The 20772-nt window shown below is 45.0% G+C and overlaps 2 protein-coding genes across 6 annotated transcripts in view; one reads left to right on the top strand and one right to left on the bottom strand.

Annotated features, from left to right (window-relative positions):
* CC2D1A (coiled-coil and C2 domain containing 1A) overlaps nucleotides 1-6550 on the bottom strand; it is a 322722-nt gene extending 316172 nt beyond the window's left edge. Inside the window, exon 1 of the mRNA XM_078685567.1 lies at nucleotides 6285-6550. The gene's annotated coding sequence lies outside the window, so the exon portion shown is untranslated. The remainder of the gene's footprint in view (nucleotides 1-6284) is intronic.
* A 1508-nt stretch (nucleotides 6551-8058) lies between these two features.
* Nucleotides 8059-20772, top strand: part of BRME1 (break repair meiotic recombinase recruitment factor 1) — a 547771-nt gene continuing 535057 nt past the window's right edge. Inside the window, exon 1 of one of the 5 annotated variants that reach the window (XM_078685587.1) lies at nucleotides 8059-8180. The gene's annotated coding sequence lies outside the window, so the exon portion shown is untranslated. Of the gene's footprint in view, nucleotides 8238-20772 lie in introns of all 5 variants that reach the window. The other 4 variants (XM_078685594.1, XM_078685593.1, XM_078685579.1 and 1 more) reach the window with 4 other exon arrangements.

Raw genomic sequence — 20772 nt, 5'->3', positions numbered from 1 at the left:
CTAGCCCTCCAGCCTGAGGGGAAACATGGCCAAATGAGCATAGCACAGCGGGAATCTTCTCACTTCCTTCCTGAGGGATACGGGATGGTGTAAAGAAAAAACCAAGGCATAAAGCAATCTATAACGGAAAGGATATTAGGTTCGGGAGCTGGGTGGGTCAAACATCTAATAAGTGTCCAACGTAGTCTAAATAACCTGCCAAGAAATTCTCTGAAGGGATTCAGTCCGTACGAATTATTATTTGGAACTAGGATGTTAATCTCTGACCTTGACAGTCAAACTTCAGTGGTGAAGGAAAAAAGCTTTGATATCAAAGACCGTTTGGCTATTTTGCAGGACTTAAATGAAACAAGAAAAGACCTGAGCAACATAAAGTTGAAACAGCAGCCAACAACCACTGAAGAACCACCACCTGTCCCAGCAAGACCTGTCTGGATTCGAAAAGTCGGGGATCTAGTCAGAGAAAAGATCGCGGTAAAGAAGGAATTTGGGCCTTCTTACAGAAAAGCAGTTCCTGTCTTGTCTGTCAACGGGACAAGATCAGTTGTACTACCGCCGCTTGCTGGTAAAAAGGAGAACCGAGTTGTATCCATCGACCTGGTAAAACCACAATCATGTGGCCGATAACAAATAGTAGGCCAAGTGGACTCCCCATAAGTAGCAGAACACCAAGGTTTGCTACCAGTACAGAGGTCCTAACAAAGAGACTAATCACATTCGAAACGCCTACAGAAGAACAACAAGGACTATGCAACAATGCAATGGAACTTAGACCTCTGAAAACCCAAATAAAAACATTTAGCAGAGACACACCAACCTATAATGAAGTAACAAACGACTATGCAAGAAACAGTAATCCTGAAGCAATTGGAACAATTGACAGAACTGCATCCGGCTACTTCATAAACTTCGATGATTCCTCTGAAGGTTTCACTGAATCAAAGACACAGCCATCATCAAAAACCTTTAAAGATAAAGCTAAAGAACTTTTGAAACAACTGAAAGAAACATATCTGATTTCTCCATGGATCGAATTTTGGGTGGGTTTTGGTGCATTTATCCTCATACTTTGGCTCATCATGATACTAACATTGGGACGCTTCATTGAGGGAAAATATGCTAAAATGGACACAGCAAATCAGAAAATCAACTTGATCCTCAAACCACACACATCTTCACACGTCGAGAAAAGAGAACTTTCTTCAGTCAACTTCACAGCCAATCCTATACCGGGTGGGGTAGCATGGGACAACACTGACTACGAAATCTATGGTCCGGTTGAAATCCTGAAATATCCACACCAAATTAAGATCTCATTGAGTGACTTTGTAAAACCAAGCTCATTTGCTGATGATTGGGACTTCGAAAGCATTAATAATATGATGTCTGACTTAGTAATGTCTGCTAAATTTACCAAACATGATTATTTGCAGGGTTCTACAAATTATGATAGTATGTATTGCTACAACCACTATGGTAACCATTTTTTACATAGATCTGCACAACCTAGAAATGTTTTAAATTATAATCAATGGGAACATTGTGCAACCCCTCCAAAAGGAAGCTCAAGAACCGTTTACGACAAATATTCATACTTTTTAGGTTTTAACATAAGTAATGCTGAAACATTTTATTTCAAATTGTCAAACAAGACAGGGACGAAGACCATGATAACAAACACGAAATTGATATATTCAGACTCATTCTTTGAACAAATGAATACTTTTGGTTTTGATTATTGGGACAAAAATGTTGAATTGAAAAGTGTTTGGGGCACAAAAGAATGGCAAGTACAGGGTATAGAATCTTTGTTTAGAGCCTGCATGATCCCAGAACAAATTATATTTTTAAATGACACTGTTCAACAAACTACCTGTCTTGGCTTAGCCAAAATCAAAGACTTAAATAAACTGTCTATTCCAAAACCAACAATGAACAGCAATAGCTCTACAGATGAAGAGATAGACGTAAATTATGTATTAAACCAAAACAGAACACATCCAGATTGGAAACAGTGGTTGATCTGGCCCACAGATACTAATAACTGTCAAAACAGATTCCTGAACAAAACACAGGGGTTCAAAATGACCAGGCCAGACCCTAGATATCCTCAAAGACAACACCCAGGGATAATAACCACCTACAGTGTGGGCAAATTATGCCTTCAATGGCTACAAACTTCCACACTGGCAGAAATTAAGCAACACCTAACTTTACTTACTGATGGTGCTGACTTGCGTGATTTCACTATGGGACCACGCAAACAGCGTCAAAAGCGTTTCATAGCAGCCTCTGTATATGCAGCATACAATGAGGCCTGGAAGGTTACTCAAATTGAGACAGCAGAAAGGATACGGGAAATTGACCGTATTAATTTGGAAAAATCACTTTCTGTAGTGGACAATGGGTTAATAACTCTGTCCTCCAGAATTTTTTCTTTGGACAGCATTGTGTCTTCAGCAATCGACATATTATCGCAAGACTTGCTGTTGTTACAACACGGTCAGTCACAATTGCGTTCTATTGTACAGCTTGGCTGGACGTTACAAAATCTGCGTTCAGGCTATGTGCCTTGGCGTCTAATCAACACAACGTCACTATTCTATATCTTTAACCTTACTGATAGACAAATCAGTATGGCACAGAAGGGGGCTGATTATACAATCCTGAGCATTGAGAAACTTGAGAGATTACCAGTGACAATGTCAGAACGACCTGTCAGTGAATGGATAATACATGGGATAATTAATATTCCAATATCAACCTTCAGGTTTCAATACTGCCAAAAATATATACAGGCTGGCATGTACGATAAATTGGGAAAAGGGTACATTAAAACAACATGGAACCTGCCCTATTCACATGCATGTGTCAGTAATAAAGGACAGAAAGTGTTTCTTAGTGGCAATAATTGTGCAATGTCACTAAGCGGTACACTTCTGTGTAACGGAATTAGTTTGCATGGAGCCTGTGAAGGGAACTCAAATAACCTTTCATGTCACCAGCAAGGCGCACCTGCAACAGAGATTGAACCATTCTTTCAAAGACTCTATAATGGGAGTTACATTCTAATTGTAGATCGCAGATGTTGTAGTCTTATGCCCGGGACTCCTTATCTCGTAACTACGACTGCGAAGGTCAAGTGCTGTGGACACTCATTGTTCCCCAGCTCCTTTCCAGACAGGGAGGCAAGGGCATGGCCCGACTTGAAAATTACTTCTATTCGAATAGATACTTTAAGCAGAATGAAAACAGTGCTTCTTCAGACGCCGACAAGGCTCACGTCATCAAAAGAAACGTATGATCTCCAAGTCGCAAGGACGACTGCAGAGATACATTCATTGTTATCAACTAATTCCCCATACATTTCGCAGAAATCCTGAATGAAATCTTAAATATTTCTGATACCAGTGGAGTCTCAAAGGTATTTAAGACAGTATTTTCGATGGCATTAACACCATTCAAAGCCATACTGGGTATTTTTCCAGATTTCGTCCATTCGATTTTTGGCGGACTTCCCCTCATTTTAGGACTGATTGCAGGAATCCTATTCCTAGTCCTTATATTTCGTTATGGCAAACCATGTCACAGACAGAACACCTGCGACAAGGGAAGAAACAATCCTAGCCATTGGATACCGGGACCGGATATCAAAAATCCTGGGACTATCCCGGCTTAGAGACCTGAACATGACTTGGTTTCTATCATTTCGACCAATGTGGCAACAATGTGTTTTACCTGTATTAAGGTGCCTGCTATGCGGAGAAGAATGCGTGTTAGACACCTGTCTGACGCTACAATCGGATGCGCCAATGGATGCAGAAACATTGTTGGGTCCAACAAAGGCTCATGCTTTGTGCTGCCCTCAACGGCTACCAATCCTGATGACGGCATTCGTGGAAGCTTCACCACTACGATTAAGGGGTAGTGAAGTTCAAGATGAAAGCAGCATCGATCAGGTACGACCTTCTGTCAGCAATCCAAATCAAAATGTCAATGGAGACAATCATGCGCACGAATGCATGGTTACACCTATTTCCGAGTTAGTGGAACTCTCCCAGGAAGCTGTTGACAACTTTTTCGAGAGGCTAAATGATATGATGTTCTCACCAGAGCAGAAATAGAGACTTTTGAGCAAGCTCGTACACGGCGTTCCCTGAATTTGGCCTTCAACTTTAATAATAAAGTCACATGAACAATTTTCCCTCCAGTTCACGGACAGCAATTTTTTCAGCAGCCCCAAAATATTTTTGCATATTTTTCGGGACACTATCTTCTGCTTAAAGTAAGAACTATTCTTAGAGAACTAAAATTTCTAATTTTAGATAGTTTATAGACATTAGCTGCCCGCTGGTATGTTCATAATTATTTTATTCTGTGATGAAATGGTCTCGAACCTTTTTTCTGTATTAAGAGCCATTTCATGTGTAATTTCTCATATACCAATTAGCAATAATGTATACAAATGCGTGATTACTTTAGCATTATTTCACAGCTTGAGTGCATACAATACATGTAACTGCTTTTTTTCCGTATATTTGATAATTTCAAAATGCATTTATGTATTTTGGGGTGGTAAGGTATACACAATACTCTATAGTATGTTTTACTATGCATAGATTAGTAAATATGTCCATAGTTAGCGTGGAGTGGGTGTGATGTATTCCTATAGGTTCTGTATCGATCCCCCTATTCCTGACCCTATTCTGGTTAGCAAACTAACAAGTTAACTAGCAGCCATCCCATGAGGCAGAAAACCCCCATGATGCAGGAACCGTTATCTGATAAAGCCACACTACGGCACAGGAACGTGTTATCTGATTAGGTCATAAAGCTTGCCATCTAATTAGACAAGCGATATTCCTCCAGCCCCTGATAAGGCATACGGAGTTCTCAAAACAAATCAAACCTATGACAACTTGGGAAAAACCCTGCGGCCATTGTTTTGATTTCACCGAGAACTTCAGCAAAAGAATGTGCTAACGACCTGGTCGTATGACATCCTTATTGACGTATCTATGTCCATCCTTACGTCAATCTCGGCACCTTAAAGGTATAAATATTACCGATATTGCCCTATGCAAACACACGCGGTGGTGACGAGGACGGAGCAGCCAGACTTGCCGAAGCCCAGAGCAGAGCAGACCCCGCTGGCGCAGCCCCGCCTTCTTGACGCGCTGAGAATGAGCAGCTGCCTATTTCTCCTGCCGAGAAATCCAGCTCCGGCGCTTCCGGGTAGCCCTCGCAGGCAGCCTGGAATATCGAGACCAGAGACGAGAGATACCATCCCTCATCCATCCTAGGTTCCAGGTACTGAACTGAATAACCCCTCGCAGAGAATTCTTTAGTCAGTCACTTGGCAAAAACAAACTTAACTTAAACTGTAACTTTCTATTCCCGCCCACGTATTAGGCTTAGGTCAGGTACACGGGGTAGGCGTAGTTAGAAACACCAGTTGAGTACGATTAGTCAAATGTATATGTGTATGTAATATATTTTATTCATTTTAAACCTTCATATGGCTTAGAAACCATATCAATGTTTTTACAGTATTATTTTATACTTCTGCTTTTAATGTATGCACTTTACTTAACTATAAGTATTGCAATAATATCGATCCATTTCTCTTGTACGAGAAAAGAGACTGATCAATAAATAACATCTTTTATTGAACACGCCCGTCTCTTCCTTTTCTCTACAATCTGATGAGACTAAGAATGCACGTACTGACTGAGTAAAATAAATTGCCTTTTGTTCACACGACTCTCGAGATACACTCTTGATTAGGGGAGAGCAAAGTTGTCATGTTCTATGGTTGTCAGAAACTAAATCCCTTCTTGTCTATCCAGGGAGGTTCAACTCCTCCTTGCCTATTCGAGAAAGTTTCTAGTGAACTCTGAGCTAGCTGGCAAACCCAAAACTTTAAGTCTAATATCGACAGTAGTAGACCTAGTTAACGTCTGGTCTAGGCCTATACTATTGAAGGTATTATTCCAATGCGCAGAGCCTATTGGGATAATAGGAACTACACTACAACGCACGGTCGGAACAATCGCCCCTTTTAAGAGAAGTGACTCGAGTTCCTCGGTGATGAACCCTTGATCGTTTTGGGAAAAACAAAGAGGAGAAGGAGGATGGGATTGACACTGGGGTTGATTAAACTCTATTTTGTACCCCTGGACCGTCTCCAGCACCCATGCATCGCTGGAGATTAAGCGGCAATTGTCTAGGAAAAAACGTATCCTGACCCCCAGAACAACACTGCATGCAGGAATCAGGCTCACCTGAAGTTGCGGAATCTTGATATCCACCGGAACGTCCCTTTTTGTACTGTCTGCGGCCCTTTCTGGAGGGATAGAAGTTTGACCTTTGGGAGTAGCCGGAATCTTGACTTCCTCCTCTGTGGGACTGGTAACCTCTCTGATTGGGTTGTTGTTGACCAAGGCCGAACGAGCGTCCCCTGTTTCGTCCGGCCTTGTTGAAAACCGGACGAAAAGCTCATCGGAGTGATGCCTGGGCTTTGTCTAATCCACTAAAGGTATTGACAAACTGGGTCAGTTCTTTCAAAAATAGCTGACCAAAAAGTAAGCCCTGAGCAGCAGGACCCGACTCCGAGGTGGAAAGCTCTGCCAGTTTTGGGTCAAGCTTCAGAAGGATAGACCGACACCTCTCACTGGAGAGTGCGCAGTTGGCGTTGCCAAGTTGGCAAATCGCCCTCTGAGCCCACTCGATAAGTTCATCCGGATCCACCATCGCAGATGACTCTTTGGCCATGAAGCCAAGATCCAAAATCTTTGTAAGGGGACCCAGCATATCAAGGACCTTGTCCTGGCACGAACGCCATGAGCGGTCCAGACCTTTCTTCGGGTCTTTTGCGAACTTGCGAAGATAAGTCACCATGGTGGGATCCACCTCTGGTGTGTCTGCCAAGTTGTCTGCCAGATCCGGTCTAGGGCACTCCGAACGGAGACGTGCACAGACCTCCTTTTCAAAAGGTTGACGGATGTGCTGTTGAACATACTCTGCCACCGCCGGGGATGGAAGCCAAGCTGTAGAATTGGGGTGGACAATGTCCGTGGGATCAAAGGTGAGGACTGGAGGATGAGTGGGGGCATCCACAAAATGTTCTTTGCACTTCCTCCTCTTTGGAGGTGGTGGAACGTGGTCTGAGGAAGATGAGGAAAGCTGGTCCTCACTATCAGCGTCAGCTGCCGCAGATTTGGACTTGGCGGCGGACAGAGACTTAGCTAAGCGCTGAAAGTCTGAAGCATGGGGATTCCCAGGGGAACTAGAGGATTTACGTGATGCAGGAATCCAACCTTGTTGTTGAGCATATTGTGTCAAATGTCTCTTCAGAGGATTGATCGCACGAACCAGAGCCTGATTCATGAAATGTTGTACACCCCTATCAAGGGCTTCCACCAAATCGTGCTCAAGAGACTCAGAGGCCTCGTCGTCATAAGCAGCGGCATCTTCATAGTAATATTCACTCATTGTACACCAATAGTGCAATTCTGCCCACAAGATGACTGAATAGAAATGTTGCCGAAAGGCAAAAGCCAGGGGGAGTGACAAAAACCCCACAGCAAGCCAAGGAAAGCAGAAAAAACAGCCTTAAAATATATTAGAAGGTGGAGGGAGAGCTTGCCACCTATCAAAAAGCACTCTAGGCAGAGCCTATGCCAAATTATCCAGCCTGAAGCTTTTTCCAGCAACCGGCGTCAATGCGGCGTTAAATTTGAGGCTGGGGGCGTGTTAGTCTCAAGGGACGTCTTTCTCAGAAGCTCCGGTTCCAGTCAGACACACGGAGTGCAGGAAATCTGTACCGCGATATCTTTAAGTTTTATTATCCTTTAAGCTTACAATAGTCGTTTTTCGTGACCTCACCACCCTTTAAAATTGAAGAAACATCGAAAACAGCAATTTTCCTTCAAGTTCAGCCCGCTGCAAAGAAAGTGAAATACTCCAATGCTGTTTTGTCTAGCAAGATGGCGCGCGCACACACAGGTGGCACTCTAGCTCAGTATTCCACCTCATTGCTCCTTCAGGCATTGCAGCGCGAGGGAGTGTCTATTTGTAACAGTGCGACATCAGTCAAAACTGAAGCCAGTTTGCGTGCGCAAGCGTGAGGCTGAGACTGCTATTGGGCGGGAAAACAGACGCAGAGTCGAGCGGAAGTGGTCAGTTCGTGCGCAGAAGCGGAGATCTGGTGCTCTGGGTACAAAGAAAGGGATAGGGTAATTTAGGGGAGGGTCGGATACGTGGACGTGTTCTTATCGTAATCGCAGTGGTCCTAGTGTTTAACTACAGCCTGAAGAGTGTTCTTTACAGGACTGCGAGGCAAAGGGAATTAGATATCTGTCGGGAGGCTAAAGGCAACCTGTTAACTCCGAATAATGCTGAGGCAGAACGAACGTATTAACTTAAAACTGACTGATTCTCCAATGACTGTCGGCCCATTAACTGTGAAATGTTCAGTAAATTATTGCAGTTATGATTTGTGTGGCAAAAACTACACACCGAGAAATATACTTGGTGTAAACTACCTGATGAATATAGGGACTTGTACATTTTGATGCATTACATCGGCAAGTTCTATCCAGTTTCCATGACAGAAACTAAAAGTCGATGGTTTTTATCACACCTGATAAACTCTGTCCCCTATGGAGTCAGAATATATTGAGTGTGATACATTTTGCACCTTTTTCCGGAGCGATGGTAATTTGAGAGACTGTCCACTGTGCTGTTATAGGGCAACCTAGGAGGTTGTGTTACACCAGGGCGGTAAATATGGGTATTCAAGGAAAGCACCTTGCTTGCACCTTGCATGGTTGTTAAATGGGGCGTTATTAACATTATGGAGTTTACCAATGCACTTTGAATCCATACAACTAACATGATTTTACAATTACTATTAAATAATACAGTCAGCACACTCTAGCTGAGGGGCGGCTATGCGAGTATTGCATGTTATCAACTGCCTCACATGTGGTTTACTTGATGGTAAAGTTTTTGTGAAATATATATTATATGTGTGGTACAATTTTTTGAATGAAGTGTTCTGTGAATGTTATTATTAGGCCTGGGTGAAATTTTAGGTAGCCTTTCAATATTGCGCGGAAATCAAAACATTGCATTACTTAATTTCTAACTGCAGGAGACTGAATTGTGTAGATATTGTTTATTCGAGAAGCACCTGCTCCAGTCATCTCCTGTCGGTAACTTGCATGACTTTTTTGAGTGCGGTAATTTGATATTTTCACTTGAGATACTAGCACACCACATCTTAGGAGTTGCAAAATTTTTGAGAACAAAATATGTACATTTCTCTAGTGGTTATCCCAAATAAGCTAGAAATTTAACAGAAATGAAATAGCAGCAAACAAGTACTTTAAGCTTTGGTGTGAACCGTCATACATTCACAAAAGAAGACTGTTTATGTTTACGGCCCATAGAGAAATAGAAACTGGCAGTCATCTACCACTACAATGACTATATGCTGCTCAGTCTTTCTCCAGACTCGCTCTTCCCCTGTGGTAATGGTGGCCCAGTTGGAAAACTGAAAATATGCATGGCGGTGCCGCAGCAGCACCGCCAGCATATTCTGAGCCACTGACTGCCCACTCCTGCACTGCCAAAAGTCATAATCAGGCCCTAAGTCAGCACATCAGGTTCTTTCCTACTTTCATGATATAAAGGAACATTAAGCAAAAATTTGTGTTTCAGCTTTTATATTTGTGATTGCCCCATTCACCGTTCAGCCATAAATTTGAAAACTCCCTTGGAGTAGAATTCTGTTCAACATGGGACTCCTATTCAAAGCATGTCATCCTCCTAGCCTGTGCCGTGTAGCACTTGTGGTAAATTGTACTTACCCAAAACCTACTCAGAAATATTTATTTATTTATTTTTGTAAGTTTCAAAAACCTTTATTGAATATTAGCACGGTACATCAGTGTAATATAGTCATCAAATCGGCTGTCACAATGTTAGGCAGAGAAATAACACCTTCCCGTGTCCACAGTCACATTGTGTTGGAAAAATTACCCCCTCCTCAAACAACTTGCGTGCTGTTCAAAAGTTAAGACATAACAGTGAAATATAGTCTAGGTGATAGCAGTGCAACAAATTGGGTCATTGTTCTGAAACGTTACACGTTACAGTAATAGCAAGATCATGGTAATACATGGTTTAGAGATAACAGAACTTCCATTAGGTTTAAGCTTCGATACCTCAGTCTCAGCTATAGTACTCACACAGTACAATACCCACAGCACATTCAGTCCAAATGAGTTAGATCTGCAAAGTTATCCTTTGCCCCAGAGTTACTACACTTCTGGTGCAGCCTGAGGGGTTTGGTGTTCACTATCTAACACTTGATCCTCTTGCTCCTCCCCGCTTGCCCGCCCGCTTCCTGCCTAAGAAGATAAGAGGTGAGTGGGCCCCAGATATCTTTTGGTTGTGACTTAGTGGGCAGCAGTTCTGCATAGGAATGTATATGATCCTGCCAAGTGGACATAGTGTGTACCCAGGTCTTGAATTTGGGAGCCCAACCTCTTCCCCACCTGCATGCCATTTGGCACTTGGCCAGAAGCAAGCCCATTGCCAAAAACTTTTTATGGACAGTTTTAATTTCTTGTGACAAGCCCAATAGGGCCACAAGTGGGCATGGTGCCATCTTGACTCCCAACATATCCGATAGTCCTTCAATAATCAGTGCCCAGCAGTTTGCTACTTGGGGGCAGGTCCATGCCAAGTGTATAAAATCCGCTCCCTCTCCCCCACAACGCTCACACCGAGCATTATCTCTGAGATGGAACCTATGTAGTTTGGCGTGGGTTTGGTACAAACGATGTAAGAATTTAAAATGGATGAGGCGCAGCCTGCTATTGCTCGTAATTGCTTCTGTCTGTACACAGCTAAGTTCCCACTGGTCATCCGTTAAGGGTATTGTTAGGTCTTCATTCCAGGCCTGCCTAGCCCGCAAGGTGTGAGTAGGTGACACACTCTGTGTGTGTCTATACAAGAGGGATATGACATGGCAGGGGATGGGGCTCTTTTTACAATAAAGCGTGTAAGGGTGCAAGTTGGTCTGGTTCTTCGGGAAATGCGGGGGTGGCAGCTCTGACACTTTGCCGGAGACGGTTATATAGGAATGTGTCCATTATCGTGGGTGTGCGTGCTCCAAAAAATTGCTCTATGGAGCGGAATTGGCCTCCGGTGTAAAGGTCCCCCCAGGTATGGTATTGTAGTCCAACTAGCATCCTGCGGCATATCTCTTCACATGTCACCTGTAATCTGGGATCATGCAACAAAGACATCCTGGGGGAGTACAAAAAAGGGTTCCCCAGAGTTCGAGCGAGCGGTCGCCACCCCATCACTGTGCAGTCGACAGGTGACGGGTCTTGCTCCTGCTCCTTCACTGTTGTAAAAAGGTAGCACACTGAAGGCGTCTGGGCCATATAGCCACCCTCTACTGCCAGATGGGGCATAAACGGCGGCAGATGGATCCAGTACGTTGCAAAGTGGGCCTGTGCGCAATAATAATAATATTCAAATTGGGGACCTCGTATCCACCCTGGTGATATGGTAGCATCAGTGTAGCTAGGTTAATTCATGCCTGTTTCCCTCCCCATATGAGTCTTGTGAGTTGGGTCCTAAGTGTGCTAAAGAAAAAAAACCTCCTTGGGTGAAATGGTATATTGATGAACAGGTATAATAGTTTGGGTAGTAATACCATCTTGATAAGAGAGATTCTGCCCGCCATGGAAAGTGGTAGATGGAGCCATCTAGTGATGTCAGTTATCTTATCAATGGCCGTCCCATAATGACTCCTCATCAATGTATCCTTGTTTCTCGTAATTCGTATGCCTAGGTATTTTAGTTCATCAGATTCCCAGACTAGGGGGTAGTCTAGTTGGTGCGGCTGGGTATTATTAGTAAGGGGGAATATAGCAGACTTAGACCAGTTAATTTGTATGCCAGATATACCACCAAATTGTGTGATCTCTCGCAACACAGGGTTTAGGTTGTCCTGAAGTTTTTTAACATACAGTGTCATATGATCTGCGTATAGAGAAATTAGCAGTTGACTGGCTGGATAGATTAATGCTCCGTGATTATGGTGATGCCTAAGCTTGGCAAACACAGGTCCCAGGGTGAATATTTTCAACATACAATGAAATTATAGTCTGGAATCAGTCCTATATGTGATTTTCCAATACCCAGCCGGGCAAGGAAGTTTTATTAAATATATTTAGCAGTTTTGACGACCGCAAGGGTCAAATATAAACATTTGATAGGGTACAAGCCTGCACCTAACCAAGAGGAAACAATCAAACAGTAAGAGGGAAAGGTAGAAATCAGAAGAAGACAAACAATATCAGGCAAAAAGACATGGGAGCCAAATGTCTCTTGCAAAATACGTAAATGGTAACGCAAGTTCAGACACACAACCTCTGTAAAAAATGGTCACAATGGATATATTACAGAGTTGTTTAAACAGTCGACGTTTCGGTCCCCTGGCTCCTAATGAACCGGGACCATCATCAGGACTTAAAAGTTAAGTTGCCTTTTATGGTAACAAAGCTCCTGTGGGAAAAATTAAGGAAACAAGAAAAGATGTCAACATTTGTGAACAGAGTTCATAAATATAGAGAACGTACTTCATATTACATATGTCATGCTATATATCGTAGTGCCCCTCATGCTGGAGTACAGTGCACTGCAAGATGCTCCTTTCATCGTGTTTTCAATTGAAAAGACTATGTACAATAAAGTTATACTGTAAGGTGAGAGCCACCTCGTTATAGAAAACTGCATTTCGAGTGATGCAGGTAACCTCTATTCTTGAGTTTGGTGGAAAGGATAGCACTTTCCCTAAAGTAGTCCTCCCTGCATGAGCAGTTTCCTCGTAATATCTTGGAAACCGCCAGGTCAGTTAGTCTCTACACTTACGATCACGAGCACTGCGTCGATATGTACAGCGTCCATGGGTCAATTCACATCACGAGCACCCGGCTGCCCCCAAGCAATCTGATAGAATGAAATAAAATTAATCATTCACGGTCAGATCCCAACACGCCCGTGCCGATTGAGACATCACCACAAATAACCACGTTATTGACACCCTTCACTACCAATTTCGCACGTATTCACCACAATTCAAGTCACTCGAAATGCAGTTTTCTATAACGAGGTGGCTCTCACCTTACAGTATAACTTTATTGTACATAGTCTTTTCAATTGAAAACACGATGAAAGGAGCATCTTGCAGTGCACTGTACTCCAGCATGAGGGGCACTACGATATATAGCATAACATATGTAATATGAAGTACGTTCTCTATATTTATGAACTCTGTTCACAAATGTTGACATCTTTTCTTGTTTCCTTAATTTTCCCACAGGAGCTTTGTTACCAAAAAAGGCAACTTAACTTTTAAGTCCTGATGATGGTCCCGGTTCATTAGGAGCCAGGGGACCGAAACGTCGACTGTTTAAACAACTCTGTAATATATCCATTGTGACCATTTTTTACAGAGGTTGTGTGTCTGAACTTGCGTTACCATTTACGTATTTTGCAAGAGACATTTGGCTCCCATGTCTTTTTGCCTGATATTGTTTGTCTTCTTCTGATTTCTACCTTTCCCTCTTACTGTTTGATTGTTTCCTCTTGGTTAGGTGCAGGCTTGTACCCTATCAAATGTTTATATTTGACCCTTGCGGTCGTCAAAACTGCTAAATATATTTAATAAAACTTCCTTGCCCAGCTGGGTATTGGAAAATCACATATAGGACTGATTCCATACTATAATTTCATTGTATGTTGAAAATATTCACCCTGGGACCTGTGTTTTCTAAAATAGATTGTTCGCCCATGGTCCTTTGGTATCCATCGGGTTCCCTTGTTATAACTTAAAGCCTAAGCTTGGCAGCTAAGGGTTCAATGGCCAATGCAAATAGGATTGGGGATAATGGGCAGCCGTTCCTCTGAACATTTTAAGGGGGGAGATCTGGCCCCATTCAGTAGCACTGTAGCTGTCGGCTGACAGTACAGTAGTTGTACCCAGTTGAGAAAAGTAAGAGGCATTCCCATATACCCCAGTGTACCCAACAAGTAGTCCCACTCCAGGATGTCAAACGCCTTAGTGGCATCGAGGAATACTGCCACTGCCTCGCAGGTAGGAACAATATCCTGTAGGATGGCAGCCAGGGTTCTAAGATTTGCGATGTGGCACGATTGGGGATGAATCCCGCCTGATTGGGCAACACCAGTCGCTCCATCAGTAGGTTAAGGCGGGTTGCCAGGACCTTTGCCAATATTTTAGTATCGCAGTTTAATAGAGATGGGACGATATGAATCACACAACAGTGGGGATTTACCTGGTTTAAGCAGTGAGGTTATAAGGGCCTCACGCATAGTCCGGGGCAGGCAACCCTCTTCCAATGCCGCATAAAACACGTCCTTCAGGATAGGAAGTAGCGAAGCGTAGGTTTTATAAAATTCAATTGGTAGCCCATCTGATCCCGGGGCCCGACCTGACTTCATCTGCATGATGGCGTCCATGATTTCGTCTAGTTCCAGGTCTAGGTTTAGGAACTTCCGTTGGGTATCACCCAGCCAGACAAGTGCAGTATCTTTAAAATAAGCAGGCAAATCAAGCGGGGCACCTCTTTGAGAAGCATAACGTGTGCTATAGTGTTCCCTGAAAGTGTTGAGTTGGTCTGGGTGGTTCCTATGCGTGCTACCGTGTGCTTCCTGTATTTCCGTTATATAGTTGGAAAATTTAGGGGGCCTAGTCACACTGGCCAGCACCTTCCCAGGTCGATCCCCTTCACCATAGATACGTGCCATGTGCGTTTTCCCCTGTAATCTACACTCCCTGTCCACAATCAGCTCATATTCCGTTAACTTATCTTGCATGTGGACCTTAATTGTATTGTCATCGGGACTGCAAGCAATGTCCTTTTCTAGATCATGATGCTCCCTCTCCAATTTGAGGAGGTAATTGCGTAGCATTTTAAGGACGCCGCCGCCTTGGGATATGCACCATCCCCGTGCCGTAACTTTAAATGCCTCCCAAACCGTTGTAATGCTAGAGGCAGACTTCATATTGCGTTAAAAGAAGTCCTATATATCTTGTTCTACCTCAGCCTTAAACGCTGAATCGCAAAGATGAGATGGGTTGAGGCGCCAATTAATATACAGGGAGCTGTTTAGCGGGGTCTGTAGCTCCACGACCACCGGGGAATGATCCGAGTATGTGCGGGCCAAATGGAGCGCACGGCGTAGCCAATGCGCCATACCTGCAGACACGAACATATAATCATGCCTAGCCCAGGTGGAGTGGACCGTTAAATAATGTGTGCCCTCTCTAAGTTCAGGATGTTTGTACCTCCAGGAGTCCAGCAAGTAGTTGCTGTCCACAATATCTCTTAGTGTCCTTTGTGTAGTCGTGTAGTGGGCTTGGGAAGCTAGAGATCTGTCCATCTGGGGTTGCAGTGCTGTGTAGAAGTCTCCTCTCCAAATAACGTAAGTGATGCCTAACGCTTGGATTTTGCTCCACAACAGGAGGGGAGCATGCGGGTCATCAGTGTTAGGGCCATAATAATTGGTGAATACCACGTCATACGAATGGAGTCTCCACCAGACCAGACAGAACCTACCACATACATCAGATTCAGACCGGCTGGGTGCAAACGCCACCCCCGTTTAATTAGTATGGTCACTCCCCTAGAGTAGCTAGAGAAGGACGCGAAACAACGATGCGAGGCCCATCTCAAGGGAAACGGAGGCGTGGTCCCGGGGGCCAGGTGTGTTTCTTGTAAAAGAGCAATCGTAATATTGCGCATATCTAAGTAACCAAGTATCTGCCTACGCTTCCTAGGATTATTGAGGCCACGCACATTCCATGATGCCATCTTAATTGTGCAAACAGTACGTGCATTATCTGACGTTCCCATTGCTATAATGACCAATACTTAAGCATACACTGTTAACGATCATTGCTTGAACTCGTTGCAGCACATCTTTAATAGAACATCACCCCTCCACCCACACCGCACCCCCAACTTGCTGGGTATAAAGTCCCTACCCACCCAGAAAAAACCCATTATTCAAAGATTAATACCCCCTGTTAATGAAAATTCGGGGGTTCGCCCTCGTGGGGAAAGCACAAGGGGCTCACGACTCGCCCACTCTCCTCCTTACTTACACCCACCATATATTCCGCTACATAGGCGGGTAGCCACGGCGGGACGGAGGTAGGTGGCCGAGCAGGGCATAGTACGCATATTACACAGTCATAGTAATACTTTACCAATGCAGGCCAGTTCTTCGTATTTAGATCAGCAGCAGGAGCCGCTAAAAGTCACCGTAAACACCGCACTTCAGTCCGGGTTTGATAGAGGAGATTGAGATCTGGAGTGGGCGTGCGCCGCTGCCTCCATGGAGGCCGCACGTCTATTTCGTTTGAGGTAGTCCTCAGCCTGCTGCGGATTCTGAAAGTAGTGGTGCTTTCCATGGCGCGTGATCTTCAGTTTCGCTGGATACATCATGGCGTAAGGGATTTCTTGCGCTTGAAACTTTTTCTTGAGCGCAGTAAACTTGCGTCTGGCGTCTTGTACCGCTTGGGTGAAATCAGGGAAAAATGCCAGCGTAGTATTTTCATAATGCACTTGTTTCTTTTTACGGGCTAAGCGCAGGACTGTGTCTCTGTCGCGATAGTTTAGAAAACGGACTATCACGTTCTTATCCGCAATGATCTTGAGCAACCTATCCATCTGCGATATCTGGCTTCTACTCCCCGTCGCTCCATCCTCAAGTTTCGACACCCTGCTCTCCGTTTCTTTAAGACGGTGTTCATGTTGACCCAATTTAGTGACTACTGTGTCCATCCGCATGTTTATCGCATCCATTTTGGTGTCTATGGTTTTTTTTTAAACAAATTTTTATTGGGTTTTGTTACACAGAACATACAAATTCAATTACGTTTTCTATATTGCCCTAACACCCAGTAAGGCCCAAAGTCACGTTTTCAGGCAGTAGAGCAGGATGATAGTCTGACCATGTGTGTGAGCTCTCCTACAAATACACCCTGGTGCGCCTTCGCCCAATAAACTACCAAGAAATCCCATATTCCCTCCCCCCTCCCTGAACCCTCATCATCGATGGATATTAGTGATAACAGTCAACAAAGTAGCGTGTGTGTACAGGAGCCGTTGGGAGATGCTCAATGTGATGTACCTGGCGTGTCTTGGGGGAGTGTGCTGGGCAGAGTGTTAGGCCGTCGCCTCGTCACGTGTATTATAATCGCGCAATGCTTGTACTAATGCATCCCAAGCTTGAGCTGTTTCTAGAGCTTTGTCATTACGTTGCCTCCGTGCAGTGTGAAACCTTAACATACTTTCACCCTGAGCCCACTTCAGAAACTAATTTCTCCATCTAGTGTCGTTGGGTCCCATCAGTGCTTTCCAGTGTCTCATAATTTCTCGCTTTGCTAATATGAGCCCCATGTCTATAAACTTACTAGGGACCTTATTCTTGGGGGTATGAGGGAACCAGTGTAGGACACTCACTGCCATGTCAAATTCTACGCCCCTCTCTGTAATCGTGTTCAAAATCGTTCCCACCTCCTTCCAATACTTCTCCAAGATCGGGCATGTCCACAGCATATGATCTAATTCTACTCCTAATGTCGCACACCGAGGGCACGCTGCAGTGTCTGCGTCAAAATACTTTTTGATCTTGTCCGGTGTCAACTATGCGCGGTGGAGGATGTAGAAATACACTAGTTGGAATCGTGCATTGTGTGTACTTTTCCAGGCCCTACGCACTATTTGCGCCCACACTGTCTCAGGGATGTCCTTACCTATATCGGCTGCCCACTTTTCCTTCAATGACTCTAGGGGAGTGAGTCCTTCATTGATCATTCTGGAGTAGAGGCATGTGACTGCCTTGAAGGTTCCTGCGGCCATCATACCATATTGGCAGGCCATTGTTGTTCTTGGCTCCGCCAGACCCTCTCTCCAATGCTTCTGTATTGCTTGTGTCAGTGCCGCATGCAGTAGGAAGCCTCCCCTCGGTAGGTCGAATCGTTCCTGGAGTGTTGGGTAGGGCAGTAGGGCTCCCTCCTCGTACAAGTCCCCCACCACTTGGATACCTGCCTCTTCCCAATCCTGTAGTTGTGACCAATCCCCACCGTGTGGTAGCGCCGTCAGCATCCCCAAAGGAATTTCAGGGGCATACGGATGTAACACCTTCGCTCTACGGTATTCCTCAGCCTATATTGCCCTCCAATAAATCAGTCGGCGCGTGATAAATGTATACGCCCAGGTACTTCAAGCAACTGGGCTCCCAGCGTACCGATGTGGCTGTGGATGGTTGGGTTTCCCCTTGGTGGACAGGGATTAAACACGTCTTGGCCCAATTCACTTTCAGGCCTGATATTTCGCCAAAGCTCGTAAGCACACGTTCAGCTCCCATAAGCGCCTCATCGGCATCTTCGAGAAAGAGCAGGAGATCATCCGCGTATAATGATATGTAGTGGCGCCCAATTCTGTTTCGCAAACCTCCATAATGTTCCCCTGTTCGGATCGACATTGCTAGAGGTTCCACTGCTAGGGCGAACAGTAGAGGCAACAGCGAGCACCCCTGTCTCGTGCCCCTCTCTATTGGGTATTGCTGGGAGATCATTGAACTCGTTTTCACTCTAGCCACCGCCGAGGTGTACAGCACAGACTTCCATCTTATATAGTTCTCACCCACTCCAAAGCGTCTCAACACCGCGTAGAGATATTCCCATTCGAGGCTATCAAATGCCTTTTCTATGTCCACCGACAATATCATCGGGCATCGAGCCTCAGGGTGGTCTTCTTCCAGTAACCGCAGCAAACGGCGTATGTTCGAGGTCGTGTTTCGCGTTGGTATGAAGCCAGCCTGGTCTCCATGTACCAGTGAGGTCATGTGGTCTAAGAGGCGAGTCGCTAGGATGCTGCTAAGTATTTTGTAATCAGTGGTTAGCATCGAGAGTGGTCTGTACGAGGCTGTGTCTCCACTGTCCCTCCCCGGTTTCAGTAAGGGTATTATTAGCGCTTCCCGCATGGAGTGTGGGAGTCGCCCCAGTTGTTTCGCTTCCCTATAGACCTCCAGCAATCTAGGCGCCAGGAGGTCAACATATTTGCCATAAAATTCAATGGGTAGCCCGTCTAACCCAGGGGTTTTGTTATGTGCCATGTGCTTTATAGCGCGTCGTATTTCCTCTAATTCAATATCTCTGCCCAACGCTTTCGCTTGGTCCTGATCTAATTCTGGAAAGGGGAGCCCTTCGAAGAAGGCCTCCACGTCTGATATGCCGGTTGTCAGCTTGCTTTTGTATAATGATTCATAATATCTCGTGAAGCAGTGCAGAATTTCAGTTTGGAGGTAAACCTCCTCGCCGTCTGTTGTACGCATGGATACTATCGGTGTTCCCCTCTTCATGGGGTTGGCAAGCCAGGCCAGCAAGGTCCCAGCCCTATCGCCCTCGGCATGAGTCCTGGCTGTGTACGCTTTATAGTCGAAGCTACGCAAACGTTCCGTTTCCATGGCTACCACTTCTTTAGCCTCGCTGACCCTACCCTGTAGCTCTGGGTGACCAGGTCGTGCGAGTTCTGCATCGCACAATTTTTTATCTTGTAGGAGGACTTTTCTCACTCCTACCTGTTGCCCTATACAGAATCCTCTTAAGACCACCTTGAAGGCGTCCCATTCCGTCACCCTCAGTCGTTTTAGCATTGTCCTCAAAGTACTGCACTATTCTCTCCTCTAACGCCCCTTGGAAGAGGGGGTCCTCTAATGTCTCAGGGCGCAACTTCCAAGTGGGGACGCTTGATGTGCTGGGACACCACTGCACAGCAATCAACAAAGGATTATGATCTGATAGCGTCCTTGATAGGTATTCAGTTCTCATTATCATTGGTACTAGGTCTGGGGAGCAAAGCATCGCATCCAGCCGCACATGGAGCTCATGCATGCCCGAGAAGTGAGAGTAATCCCGGGTTTGTGGGTGTTGTGCACGCCAAATGTCTATCAGGCCCCATCTCAGTTGCCATTCCAGTCTACCCTTGGTGATGCGGTGTGCCGGGAAGTCAGCTAGTGGAGGGTGTGACCTATCAAGCGAGACGTCCAGCACTGAATTATAGTCACCTCCCATTAGTAATGGTCCCACCAGGAAGTGAGCTAGGGATCCGGACAACCTCGCCAGGAAAGTCAGCTAATCAACGTTTGGCGCATAAACACTGCAGAAGGCAATGTCTCTACCCCGCAACCTTCCCGCTATCGCTACAAATCTACCCTCTGGGTCTATAATTTGTTTGGTTAATTGAAACGGGACCCCAGCCCTGATCCATATTAAAGCGCCTCTAGCAAATGCCGAGTAAGTGGTGTTAAATACTTGTCCCCGCCACCTGTGCAATGCCATCCCTTCGGCCTGTGTCAGATGTGTTTCTTGAAGCATCGCGACCTGCACTCCTCTACGCTCTAAGTAGGCATGGATTTTGTGTCGTCGTGCCATGGTGTGGAGCCCCCGCACATTCCAGGTTATACATCTCAAGTTAGCTAGATCATCCATTGTCCCACAATGTCCTGCACATTCCACCACACCCACTTCTTAGTCTCCCTAAGCGTGGGAAAACGACAGCATCGATGACGAGCCCGCCCCTCAACACCCCAAAATAAATCAACCCCCTCCCTCCCAGAACAGGACCTAGTAACCTCCATTTAGTTCCCATC

The sequence above is a fragment of the Lissotriton helveticus genome, chromosome 1_1 (genome assembly GCF_964261635.1).
Source record: "Lissotriton helveticus chromosome 1_1, aLisHel1.1, whole genome shotgun sequence".
NCBI classification, from domain to species: domain Eukaryota; kingdom Metazoa; phylum Chordata; class Amphibia; order Caudata; family Salamandridae; genus Lissotriton; species Lissotriton helveticus.
Note: the sequence above shows the minus strand (reverse complement) of the source record. Positions and strands in the feature narration are given on the sequence as shown.